The sequence below is a fragment of the Schistocerca serialis genome, chromosome 11 (genome assembly GCF_023864345.2).
Source record: "Schistocerca serialis cubense isolate TAMUIC-IGC-003099 chromosome 11, iqSchSeri2.2, whole genome shotgun sequence".
NCBI classification, from domain to species: Eukaryota; Metazoa; Arthropoda; class Insecta; order Orthoptera; family Acrididae; genus Schistocerca; species Schistocerca serialis.
Genome location: NC_064648.1, coordinates 149,717,814 through 149,730,809, shown reverse-complemented (window position 1 = coordinate 149,730,809; position 12,996 = coordinate 149,717,814). Strand labels below are relative to the sequence as shown.

General features: G+C 43.7%; 1 protein-coding gene across 1 annotated transcript in view; it reads right to left on the bottom strand.

Moving 5' to 3' along the window:
- LOC126427352 (neprilysin-2-like) overlaps window positions 1–11,303 on the bottom strand; it is a 292,261-nt gene extending 280,958 nt beyond the window's left edge. The window contains exon 1 of the mRNA XM_050089684.1: window positions 11,037–11,303. The gene's annotated coding sequence lies outside the window, so the exon portion shown is untranslated. The remainder of the gene's footprint in view (window positions 1–11,036) is intronic.
- Between the last annotated feature and the right edge of the window lie 1,693 nt (window positions 11,304–12,996).

The following is a 12,996-nucleotide window of genomic DNA, read 5'->3' as shown; positions in this document are numbered from 1 at the left end:
GGTCGATCACAATACACTTGCGACTTGAGGTAACCCCAAAGCCAATAATCGCACGGACTGAGGTCTGGTGACCTGGGAGGCCAAGCATGACGAAAGTGGCGGCTGAGCACACGATCACCAGCAAACGACGCCGGCAAGAGATCTTTCACGCGTCTAGCAATATGGGGTGGAGCGCTATCCTGCATAAACATGGTACGTTCCAGCAGGTGTTTATCAGCCAGGCTGGGGATGATGCGATTCTGTAACATATCGGCTTACCTCTCACCCGTAACGGTAGCAGTTTTGCTGTCCTGCGCCATCTGTCGGACATTTTGTGAACTTTTTTTTTTTTTTTTTTTTTTTTTTTTTTTTTTTTTTTTTTTTTTTTTTTTTTTTTTTGCTCTAGTAAAACCCCATGTCATTCCAAGCATGTGTGTCAATTTTTACCTCCCTATCTACATTATTCCGTGGTTTATTAAGTTTTCAAATTTATACTGACTTTTTGATCACCCGGTATAATTAATCAACTGAGTGTTAGCTGTGAGACAGGGACTGAAACGTTTGCAGGATAATGATCACAGTAAATCTCCATTGCAAGAGGATAACATAGAAACAAGAAAAGAGGTTGAGAACAGAGAGAAAGAAAGTACTCCTGACAGTAGTGACTACTGCCTGACTGATTTAGACGAGTCAACTCGTGCTATTAAAAAACACAGAACTGAAGCGTACAAATGTTTAGAAAAACAAGTGCAAAGAATGCGGAAGTGTTCAGATCGCTGCTTTCCAACAGTGGAAAAGGGATGTACTACATCTACGTCTACATTTATACTCCGCAAGCCACCCAACGGTGTGTGGCGGAGGGCACTTTACGTGCCACGGTCATTACCTCCCTTTTCTATTCCAGTCGCGTATGGTTCGCGGGAAGAACGACTGTCGGAAAGCCTCCGTGCGCGCTCGAATCTCTCTAATTTTACATTCGTGATCTCCTCGGGAGGTATAAGTAGGGGGAAGCAATACATTCGATACCTCATCCAGAAACGCACCCTCTCGAAACCTGGCGAGCAAGCTACACCGCGATGCAGAGCGCCTCTCTTGCAGAGTCTGCCACTCGAGTTTGCTAAACATCTCCGTAACGCTATCACGCTTACCAAATAACCCTGTGACGACACGCGCCCCTCTTCTTTGGATCTTCTCTATCTCCTCTGTCAACCCGATCTGGTACGGATCCCACACTGATGAGCAATACTCAAGTATAGGTCGAACGAGTGTTTTGTAAGCCACCTCCTTTGTTGATGGACTACATTTTCTAAGGACTCTCCCAATGAATCTCAACCTGGCACCCGCCTTACCAACAATTAATTTTATATGGTCATTCCACGTCAAATCGTTCCGTACGCATACTGCCAGATATTTTACAGAAGTAACTGCTACCAGTGTTTGTTACGCTATCATATAATCATACAATAAAGGATCCTTCTTTCTATGTTTTCGCAATACATTACATTTGTCTATGTTAAGGGTTAGTTGCCACTCCCTGCACCAAGTGCCTATCCGCTGCAGATCTTCCTGCATTTCGCTGCAATTTTCTAATGATGTAACTTCTCTGTATACTACAGCATCATCCGCGAAAAGACGCACGGAACTTCCGACACTATCTACTAGGTCATTTATATATATTGTGAAAAGCAATGGTCCCATAACACTCCCCTGTGGCTCGCCAGAGGTTACTTTAACGCCTGTAGACGTCTCTCCATTGAGAACAACATTCTGTGTTCTGTTTGCTAAAAACTCTTCAACACAGACACACAGCTGGCCTGATATTCCGCAGGCTCTTACCAAATAACCCTGTGACGAAACGCGCCGCTCTTCTTTGGATCTTCTCTGTCTCCTCTGCCAACCCGACCTGATACGGATCCCACACTGATGAGCAATACTCAAGTATAGGTCGAACGAGTGTTTTGTAAGCCACCTCCTTTGTTGATGGACTACATTTTCTAAGGACTATGAGGACTGTGAGGGTTCCAGTTCCCGACTTCGATAGAGGAAGAGGAGATGCTGGGTCGATCTTGGGTGTCGTCCTCGAGACAACGGCCGATGGCTTGTACCGAATGGGGACGAGAGATGGTGTGCTGAGCCAACTACACACACGGCAATTAAAGTGTTTGGTTTTTAAATAGTTATGGAAGGGACGATACGATATGCCACTGCGGCTACAACTACAACATTTTGTTTCAGGTCCCAGTTGAGTACCTGCCCTCTAAGAATAATCTCAGAGGAGAAACTTCCTGCAGAGCAAACTGTTGCCCTGAGGACAGCCGCGGCGTCTCAGTCGCTGGGAAGCGGCCAGGGATTCTTCAAGTGCAGCTGCCAGCAAAAATGTCAGACTGTGAGATGCTTTTGCAAAAACAAAAATGTGCTGTGCGACTCAAAGTGCCTTGGTGCTCGTCCTTGCTGCAATAAATGAATCTTAGGTAATATGACTATGTTTTCAAACTACGGGCGATAAACGCAACTTTTCAAAGTACGCCTGTTTCGTTATTACAGCCATGGTTCACATTCCTTGCCTCCTGGCAGTGGAGGTATACATTATGTAGTGACAGTGCACTACACCTAGTCAACGTGTTTTCTTTGACAGAACTGGAATCAGCAAGCCACTTTCACTAAATGGGCACTTTCCCTGAAACTTCCACCTCGGTGTCTCATAATAGCGTAAACGCATACAGCTGAAAGTCTCAGTAACCATAGGGTTGAAAATGCATACCTTAAGAGCGAGAGCAATTTTTCATCTTCGATACTGCGAAGCAAATCTCTTCTACTGCAACCTCTTTGCCTTCCATATTTTTGGCAGTAGTAGTATGGACCAAAAAAAGAAAAGATGTCCAGTAAACATGTGCTCCAAAATGCATACCTCTACAACTATGAACACGTGCTCATCTTCGCTTCTTGGAAACACAACTCTTATAATGAACAATTGCTCATAACTTTGAAGGCATGCATTTTAGAGTAAATACACTACTGGCCATAAAAATTGTTACACCGCGAAGATGACGTGCTACAGACGCGAAATTTAACCGACAGCAAGAAGATGCTGTGATAGACAAATGATTAGCTTTCCAGAGCATTCACAACAAGGTTGGCGCCGGTGGCGACACCTACAACGTGCTGACAGGAGGAAAGTTTCCAACCGATTTCTCATACACAAACGGCAGTTGACCGGCGTTGCCTGGTGAAACGTTGTTGTGATGTCTCGTGTAAGGAGGAGAAATGTGTACCATCACGTTTCCGACTTTCATAAAGGGCGGATTGTAGCCTACCGCGATTGCGGTTTATCGTATCGCGACATTGCTGCTCGCGTTGGTCGAGATCCGATGACTGTTAGCAGAATATGGAATCGGTGGGTTCAGGAGGGTAATACGGAACGCCGTGCTGGATCCCAACGGCCTCGTATCACTAGCAGTCGGTATGACAGGTATCTTTTCCGCATGGCTGTAAGGGATCGTGCAGCCACGTCTCGATCCCTGAGTCAACAGATGGGGACGTTTGCAAGACAACAACCATCTGCACGAACAGTTCGACGACATTTGCAGTAGCACGGACTATCAGCTCGGAGACCGTGGCTGTGGTTACCCTTGACGCTGCATCACAGACAGGAGCGCCTTCGATGGTGTACTCAACGACGAACCTGGGTGCACGAATGGCAAAACGTCATTTTTTTTGATGAATCCAGGTTCTGTTTACAGCATCATGATGGTCGCATCCATGTTTGGCGACATCGCTGTGAACGCACATTGGAAGCGTGTATTCGTCATCGCCATACTGGCATATACCCGGAGTGATGGTGTGGGGTGCCGTTGGTTACATGTCTCGGTCACCTTTTCTTCGCATTGACGGCGAACAGTGGACTTTACATATCAAATGTGTTACAACCCGTGGCTCTACCCTTCATTCGATCCCTGTAAAACCCTACATTTCAGCAGGATAATGCACGACCGCATGTTGCAGGTACTGTACGGGTCTTTCTGGATACAGAAAATGTTAGACTGCTGCCCTGGCCAGCAATTTCTCCAGATCTCTGGCCAATTGAAAACGTCTGTTGAATGGTGACCGAGCAACTGGCTCGTCACAATACGCCAATCACTACTCTTGATGAACTGTGGTATCATGTTGAAGTTGCATGGGCAGCTGTACCTGTACACGCCATCCGAGCTCTGTTTGACTCAATGCCCAGTCGTATGAAGGACGTTATTACGGCCAGAGGTGGTTGTTCTGGGTACTGATTTCTCAGGATCTATGCACCCAAAATGCGCGAAAATGTAATCACATGTCAGTTCTAGTATAATATATTTGTCCAATGAATACCCGTTTATCATCTGCCTTTCTTCTTACTTTAACAATTTTAATGGCCAGTAGTGTATTTACTGGACATTTTTTCTTCATTTGGTCCATACAAGTACTTTCAAAAATCTGGAAAGCAAAGATCTTGCAGCAGAAGAGATTTGCTTCACAGTATCGAAGATGAAAAATTGCTCGTCGCTCTTAAGGTACGAATTTTCGACCCTATGTTTACTGAGACTTTTTTGCTTTTAGTATCGTGTACTTTCAACTGTATGCGTTTATGCCTTTAACTATGATACGCCCTGATATATATATATATATATATATATTCTGATCTTGATGAAATTTAACAGACTTCACCTTCAAAGCAAGAGGCAGATCTCTGTTTACACAATATTTCGCAGTCCGGATTGAAACATATATGTATGTAAATTACAAAGTGGAAAGGCTGTTATGAAAAAACTCTAAAACTTCTTGGTCGATTTACGTGAAATTTCCACAGGATCCCCTAATGAACATTTGGGTGGACCTAAACTGTATATTTTTTAATACAGAGAACATATAAATGAACATATAAAATTTATAAAGGAGAAACGTTGCTACCAAACATCTCAAGAAGTACTTCCCCGATTTATATCGAAGTTCTTGCCCGATTTACATCAAATTCCTAGATTCAGATGAAACCATGAGCATAATTAAGAAAAAGTTAAATGTGTAACAAACGAAGTATATCGGGGTACACTGACTGTAATTCCTATCGCGAGATTGAATTACAGCGGTGATACCCGTCTTGGCGGTGGTACCATCAGACTGAGGAAACCTAGAGAATCTGACAGTAATCTGACAGCTCAAAGTATTTTTTGATTAGTTGCTGTTTTACATACGACATACACCGTACAAGATATTTTACTCCATTTTTCAGAGTCACTTTTATAATCAAAAACCACTGTGGTATACAAACGCTAAGGCAAGTAGTGGATATAGTATAGGACTGTTGATATTTTTAAAACTATTGACAATCCGAAATATCGATATTTAAAAATATATAATTATATACTGTCAATATATCGAGAGAAAGGATCGACCTAAAGACATGCCGATGGAAAAAATGTCGATGAACCTGCCTCTAAAAATTTCGGCTGCACATTGTAAATATCCTGCTCGTTTTAGAGCTTGTAATGGTACTTGAATTACGTATTCATTACGGCACCTCAACTCAACCTCTCGATACCAGCAATATTCTACTGTGTTTCTGTAAAGTAGTTGACAAATTTCTGAGACAACATTCTGATTTGATTTCATTAATGTAGAGGTACTTTGATACATCGATATGTTTGTATTGGAATGATATTATTCTTATGTATATTCTTTCTTTTGTCACTATGATCTTTGACGTACTTGTAACTCTTGATTTTTGGGCGCACAAGCAGTTTGTTAGAGAGTCGGACCATGAGAAAGTCAAGTCTTGGACGTCATGTTGGAAAGACGCATATTGTCGTCAGATTATAAAATGTGAACTTTAACGGTGAGGAAGATGTTTTCAAGTATGTTTTGTATTGTGAAGTGATGTTTTTGTGTGTTACGTGATATTGCAATAAAAACAATTAAAAGGAAGTGTAACTTAAATTCGGAGTGCTGATTACTTTTTTTACATCACCATTGTCCTGCAAAAGTGTAATCTTCAAGAATGGTTTGTGAAACACATGTATAAAACTTTTGAATATCGCAGAATAAAAACCTAGGCCTCTTTGCATCCGAGCTTGGAATCACCACCACCTAGATTTTCGGCGATTGAGCCATGATTTTACAACGAGACCAGCGTGGGAAACACAAAAAGATGAGTGCCTAGTTTATTCATTATTACATGAAATGTCTTTATTAACTGTGCTCTAATGACACCTGCCACATAATAACTTCGTTGTTGCCCAAAAATGGAGTATTTAGCAGCGTGAGCAACACCACAATCATTATTAAATTTTGACCTTTGTTGTGGTAGGGTTGTTAGAAGCTGTATATTTAAGTATTGACTTATTGTTAGATATTCTGTACATCAAGATGCCAGCAGCCTGCCTATCCCCCTCAGAGCAAGAATTGAAGGGAAAACGACGCACGTTCACGCTCGGCGATAATCGCTTCGCCAACAATGGTAATGCATGTAAGCGGCACAACAAAAGGTGTACGATGGGTCCGTCGTTCGGTTTCGTGACGTATCGGATTTGTTCAGAACACTTATGTCGACTTCCCTGTTCTTTTTGTTTTCGTGTCTGCTTGCGACCTAGCAGTTACAGTGTCAAAACCGTATGGTGAAGCTAAACGTTGCAGTTTCTGTTGGTAGCGCCAGTTAGCATTTCCCCTCACACGTTTCCGCTAACCGCAAACACCAAGTCTTGTCACTTAGGTTTTTGTTCATCATTTCCAGCAACTGTTTTTTTGAAGAATGCCGAGCCGCCCGCTGTGACCGAGCGTTTCTAGGCGCTTCAGTCCGGAATCGCGCTGCTGCTACGGTCGCAGGTTCGGACCCTGCCTTAGGCTTGGGTGTGTGTGATGTCTTTAGGTTAAGTTAGGTTTAAGTAGTTCTAAGTCTAGGGACTGATGATCCCAGATGTTAAGTCCCAAAGTGCTTAGAACCATTTTGAAGAACGCCAATGTGAAGAAATAGCACACTAGTTGCGTCAAAAATTTGTTTTAATGGATCTGGTCTGCTGTTTCTTCACATTGGAAAGTCTTGTTATTCCATTCACACCGCCACCCCCTTGTGCAATAGATGTTGTTCATTGTGCCATCTACACAGGTTGTACATAAATTCTGGGAACACTTTCAATTATGTACTGGACAAGAACCAAACATTGTACAGATGTCATACAAATGTCATTTTGAAGAGAAACCCTGAACCTTTTTTTCATGTATAACGCCACAGCTTAGTTTGGTAAATTGCCGATAGTCAGCTGCCGCATCGATGGATCGGTCGTGTTACAGGAGACAGCTGTTCCATGAAATGGCCACCCCGAACACCAGATATCACTCCATATGACTTTTTTCTGTCGGGGCACATTAACCACTGGTGCATGTTCCACCTCTACCGCGTGATGTAGCAGAGCTCCGAGAGAGAATACGAGAAGCAACTCCCACAGTCGATGATGCCATGCTGGGACGGGTACGGCAAGAATTCGATTACCGTATTGAAATCTGCCGGTTCACTCATGATTTGCATATGTAATGTAAATGTTTGTAAAAAACTTTCGGAGTTTCTCTTCAAAATGCAGTACGTATGACATCTGTACAATGTTCAGTTCTTGTGAAATGAGTTATGGAAATGGAAGAGGAGGTAGATGAAGATGAAATGGAAGATACGATACTGCGTGAAGAGTTTGACAGAGCACTGAAAGACCTAAGTCGAAACAAGGCCCCAGGAGTAGACAGCATTCCATTAGAACTACTGACAGCCTTGGGAGAGCCAGTCCTGACAAAACTGTACCATCTGGTGAGCAAGATCTATGAGACAGGCGAAATTCCCTCAGACTTCAAGAAGAATATAATAATTCCAATCCCAAAGAAAGCAGGTGTTGACAGATGTGAAAATTACCGAACTATCAGTTTAATAAGTCACAAAATACTAACGCGAATTCTTTACAGACGAATGGAAAAACTAGTATAAGCCGACCGCGGGGAACATCAGTTTGGATTCCGTAGAAATGTTGGAACACGTGAGGCAATACTGACCCTACGACTTATCTTAGACGAAAGATTAAGGAAATGCAAACCTGCGTTTATAGCATTTGTAGACTTAGAGAAAGCTTTTGACAATGTTGACTGGAATACTCTCTTTCAAATTCTGAAGGCGGCAGGGGTAAAATACAGAGAGCGAATGGCTATTTACAATTTGTACAGAAAGCAGATGGCAGTTATAAGAGTCGAGGGACATGAAAGAGAAGCAGTGGTTGGGAAGGGAGTGAGACAGGTTTTTAGCCTCTCCCCGATGCTATTCAATCTGTATATTGACCAAGCAATAAAGGAAACGAAAGAAAAGTTCGGAGTAGGTATTAAAATCCATGGAGAAGAAATAAAAACTTTGAGGTTCGCCGATGACATTGTAATTCTGTCAGAGACAGCAAAGGACTTGGACGAGCAGTTGAACGGAATGGACAGTGTCTTGAAAGGAGGGTATAAGATGAACATCAACAAAAGAAAAAAGAGGATAATGGAATGTAGTCGAATTAAGTCGGGTGATGCTGCGGGAATTAGATTAGGAAATGAGACACTTAAAGTAGTAAAGGAGTTTAGCTATTTGGGGAGCAGAATAACTGATGATGGTCGAAGTAGAGAGGATATAAAATGTAGACTGGCAAAGGCAAGGAAAACGTTTCTGAAGAAGAGAAATTTGTTAACATCGAGTATACATTTAAGTGTCAGGAAGTCGTTTCTGAAAGTATTTGTATGGAGTGTAGCCATGTATGGAAGTGAAACATGGACGATAAATAGTTTAGACAAGAAGAGAATAGAAGCTTTGGAAATGTGGTACTACAGAAGAATGTTGAAGATTAGGTGGGTATATCACATAACTAATGAGGAGGTATTGAATAGAATTGGGGAGGAGTTTGTGGCACAACTTGAGTAGAAGAAGGGATCGGTTGGTAGGACATGTTCTGACGCATCAAGGGATCACCAGTTTAGTACAGGAGGGCAGCGTGGAGGGTAAAAATCGTAGAGGGAGACCGAGAGATGAATACACTAAACAGATTCAGAAGGATGTAGGCTGCAGTAGGTATTGAGAGATGAAGAGGCTTGCAGACGATAGAGTAGCATGGAGATCTGCATCAAACCAGTTTCAGGACTGAAGACCACAACAATAACAACTGCCAACTGCTAGTAGGAATTCATTTGTTAAAAAAACTGTAAAACCTTTGGAATATTGTTTTCTTCCGCAGACTGAGAGAATCGTAAGCTTACCTCTGATGTGATCGCACGTACTTTTATATAATAAGCGCGAACTACGTAATTTTGGCTTTGTTAATGTGAAATATCAAAAGACTGTATGATGTACTAAAATGTGAGAAAATATATTTACGTAAAAAAAAAATTCTGCAACAACAGTCTTCAAGCTTATTTAGCTTGAACCAACCACGAGAACCAAATGTGAGATATTCAGCTTCGAGAAGCAGACCTCTCAGAATCTTTATGAGGACTTTGCTTATTAATTACTTGGACTGAACATTGTTTAATGTGGACAATAACTGTTAGTAGGAAGGGGACGGGAGGTTACAAGTCGTAATATAGTAGCAAGAAAAGTCACAAAATGGCATTTTCCACATGCAGCTTGTATTCGCTAAGCGTATCAACAAGGCATGGGGCCGATCAGTTTGTGTGGCAGTTATTAAACATTCCTGGAGACGCCGGTTACTGCGCCTATACGTGACGGAGAATGTAATGAAAAAAGAGCAATAGAAAATGTTGGTTCAGACCGAGGACTACTGAAGTGAATAAAAGAAACGCTAGAGAAGTTCATCAACAGTAATTAATGGAAAAATTCGGCTTAGAGGTCCTTCTAGTGAAGAAAAGTGCGATAAATGATAGAGAAGTTGGTAATCAGTAGACCGTTCGCCTGGTGCAAGTCTTTCGAGTTGACGCCACTTTGGCAAATTGCGTGTCGATGGGGGTGAAATGATAATGATAAGGACAACACAACACCCAGTCCCTGAGCGGAGAAAATCTCCGACACAGCCGGGAATCGAACCGAGGCCGTTAGGTATGACATTCCGTCGCGCTGAGCACTCAGCTACCAGGGGCGGACATGGTAAACAGTGAAACTTCCTGGCAGATTAAAACTGTGTGCCTGACCGAGACTCGAACTCGAGACCTTTGCCTTTCGCGGGCAAGTGCTCTACCAACTGAGCTACCCAAGCACGACTCACGCCCCGTCCTCACAGCTTTACTTCTGCCAGTACTTCGCCGCCTACCTTCCAAACTTTACAGAAGCCGTCCTGCGAACCTTGCAGAACTAGCACTCCTGAAAGAAAGGATATTGCGGAGACATGGCTTAGCTACAGCCTGGCGGATGTTTCCATTATGAGATTTTCACTCTGCAGCGGAGTGTGCGCTGATATAAAACTTCCTGGCAGATTAAAACTGTGTGCCAGACCGAGACTCGAGCTTCTGTAAAGTTTGGAAGGTAGGAGGCCAGGTACTGGAGGAATTAAAGGTGTGAGGACGGGGCGTGAGTCGTGCTTGGGTAGCTCAGTTGGTAGAGCACTTGCCCGCAAAAGGCAAAGGTCCCGCACACAGTTTTAATCTGCCAGGAAGTTTCATATCAGCGCACACTGCACTGCAGAGTGAGAATCTCATTATGGTAAACAGTGATTAATAAATAAATGTGGCTCAGATGTCCAGCTGTCGAAATAAGTTCAAATGGTTCAGAGCACTATGGGACTTAACATCTATGGTCATCAGTCCCCTAGAACTTAGAACTACTTAAACCTAACTAACCTAAGGACAGCACACAACACCCAGTCATCACGAGGCAGAGAAAATCCCTGACCCCGCCGGGAATCGAACCCGGGAACCCGGGCGTGGGAAGCGAGAACGCTACCGCACGATCACGAACTGCAGACTCGAAATAAGTAAAGAGGGATATGGCGAATGCAATTAATAGAGAAAAAGACAGAATTAGATTGCCAGTAAAGAGGAAGAGAGGAGATGGCGCAGATAAGGATCGAGTCGGTACTTACCGTGAGCTGAGCGGCTGGGCGCAGTACTTGTCTGTGCGGCGAGGTAGAGATAGTGCGATCCCGCGCGGGTTGAGACAAACACGACGCGACACCGGCTGTTTAGCCAGCAGCTGGGCGGAAGACACGACACAAACTTCGGCTCGATGCCACTGACAAGTGTAGGGGAGAGAGTGGTTTCCCTGGATGCTGGCGAACCCCAGACGTCTGCGCGTAAAGCCGCGACTGGCGACTGAGGAACGCCAGCACAGAAAGACTGGCACGTCGCAGTGTGGCTGACGCAGCACTGGCGTAGTGGCGCGCCAGCGAGTGTTGCGAGCGGTCGCACGTGTGGCGAGAGAAGCGCCAGCCATAGAGAAGCCGCGCAGATAAGATAGCGCGGACAGCGTGGCGCACGAGGAAAACAGTAGAGATGGGGGATGCGCTCTTGAACTAATTCATAGAGTTGAATCTTTCAAAGGAGTGAACAATCAGTGATTCAGAAAAAAAGAACGGTAGCTCCAAACGTTTCCCACGGCAGAGAGAGAGAGAGAGAGAGAGAGAGAGAGAGAGAGAGAGAGAGAGAGACGGAGCATATCAGCAGCGCCTCTGCTGGTCAGAGCACAGTGCACGCCACACAACACAGCCAGCGCCGGCCTCTGCCCTGCTTCTACCTTGGCTGCCTGCATTGTGCAGTGCCCCATTGGATTTTGTGTTTCACATATGCCGTGCCGTCCATGTGCGTCGTCTGCCGCGCGCAGTGTCTGGCGCAGCTTAACTTCGCATCGCACTCTGTCGGCGATCGTTTCAGTCGCACGTCCTGCCCTCTGGGCAGTTGATGCGAGCAACAGGACAGAGAGCCACCTAGCGGATAACATAGGAACTACTTGCAACAACCTGCTCGCAAGGGAACGGACGATTTGTTTCGGAGCGGGTAAGTTCACCGCTCCCCCCACCCTCGGAACTCGCCCGCTCAACGCTCACCCCACCGTCTCGACTCTAGCCAGAGCGTTGAGCAAAGCGACTCAGGTGTCACTCTGCTCTCTGCGATCTTAGCTCACGCAGTAATACAGCTCGCGGCTCGACCCGCTCGACTCAGCGCCTCTGCATCGGAGTTCGTCCCTACTGGATATTGTTCTTCGTAGTAATACCGCTATGTATATTACATTATTATGTTATGTATACATCAATTGTTTTTATTTTATTTTTATTTGTTTAAACTGATTAGATTAGGTTCCTGATGACTCCTCTTACTAAAGGATTTTTATTATGGACAATCGAATTTACGCTTTAATTACGAGCGAACCGATAAACGTATCGCAAAATGTGATACACCAATATTTTCCTTGTTTTATTCTGCGTAAGGCTATATGCAGCACTTTCGTTTTACAGTCAAATTTATATTTTTTTTTCTTATTCTCGTACGGATTTTGCGATTTTAGGCGTCTTTGGAAGCAAACGTTCACTTTAAAAATATATGGCTTGCGATGAATTTGAATGAGGTTAATGAAATTTTAATACATTATAGCCAAATATACTGTTAATGTAAATCTCAAGTTACAACATTTTCCGATCTCCCAAAAAACCACGATAGTGCAAAATAAATCAATAATCATAAACTTTGTCATATCGTGGAAATTTCAATAAACAATACAAAATTCGTACTCATTATGTGTGTTACTTCAAAATAGGATCAAATAAGATCAAAATACAGGTGTAGTGCTGGAATAAACCAAGTTTAAAGGACAATGTGCCTTCCATTTATTTTCTATTGTAAATGAGTGGTGAGTCATGAAAAAGAGCTAATTCATTTCAGGGAGTGAACAGTTCTGATCCAATCTCTGAAAAGAACAGTTTTGCCCATCTCTAGAAAACAGCCCGCGGCGCCTACGTCACGTCACGTGACACTGCAGGTCTTAAGGCCGGCTGCAAGATGAGAGGCAGGCCCGTGAGGTGGCGCAGGGGGGCTCACGCCAAATTCTTC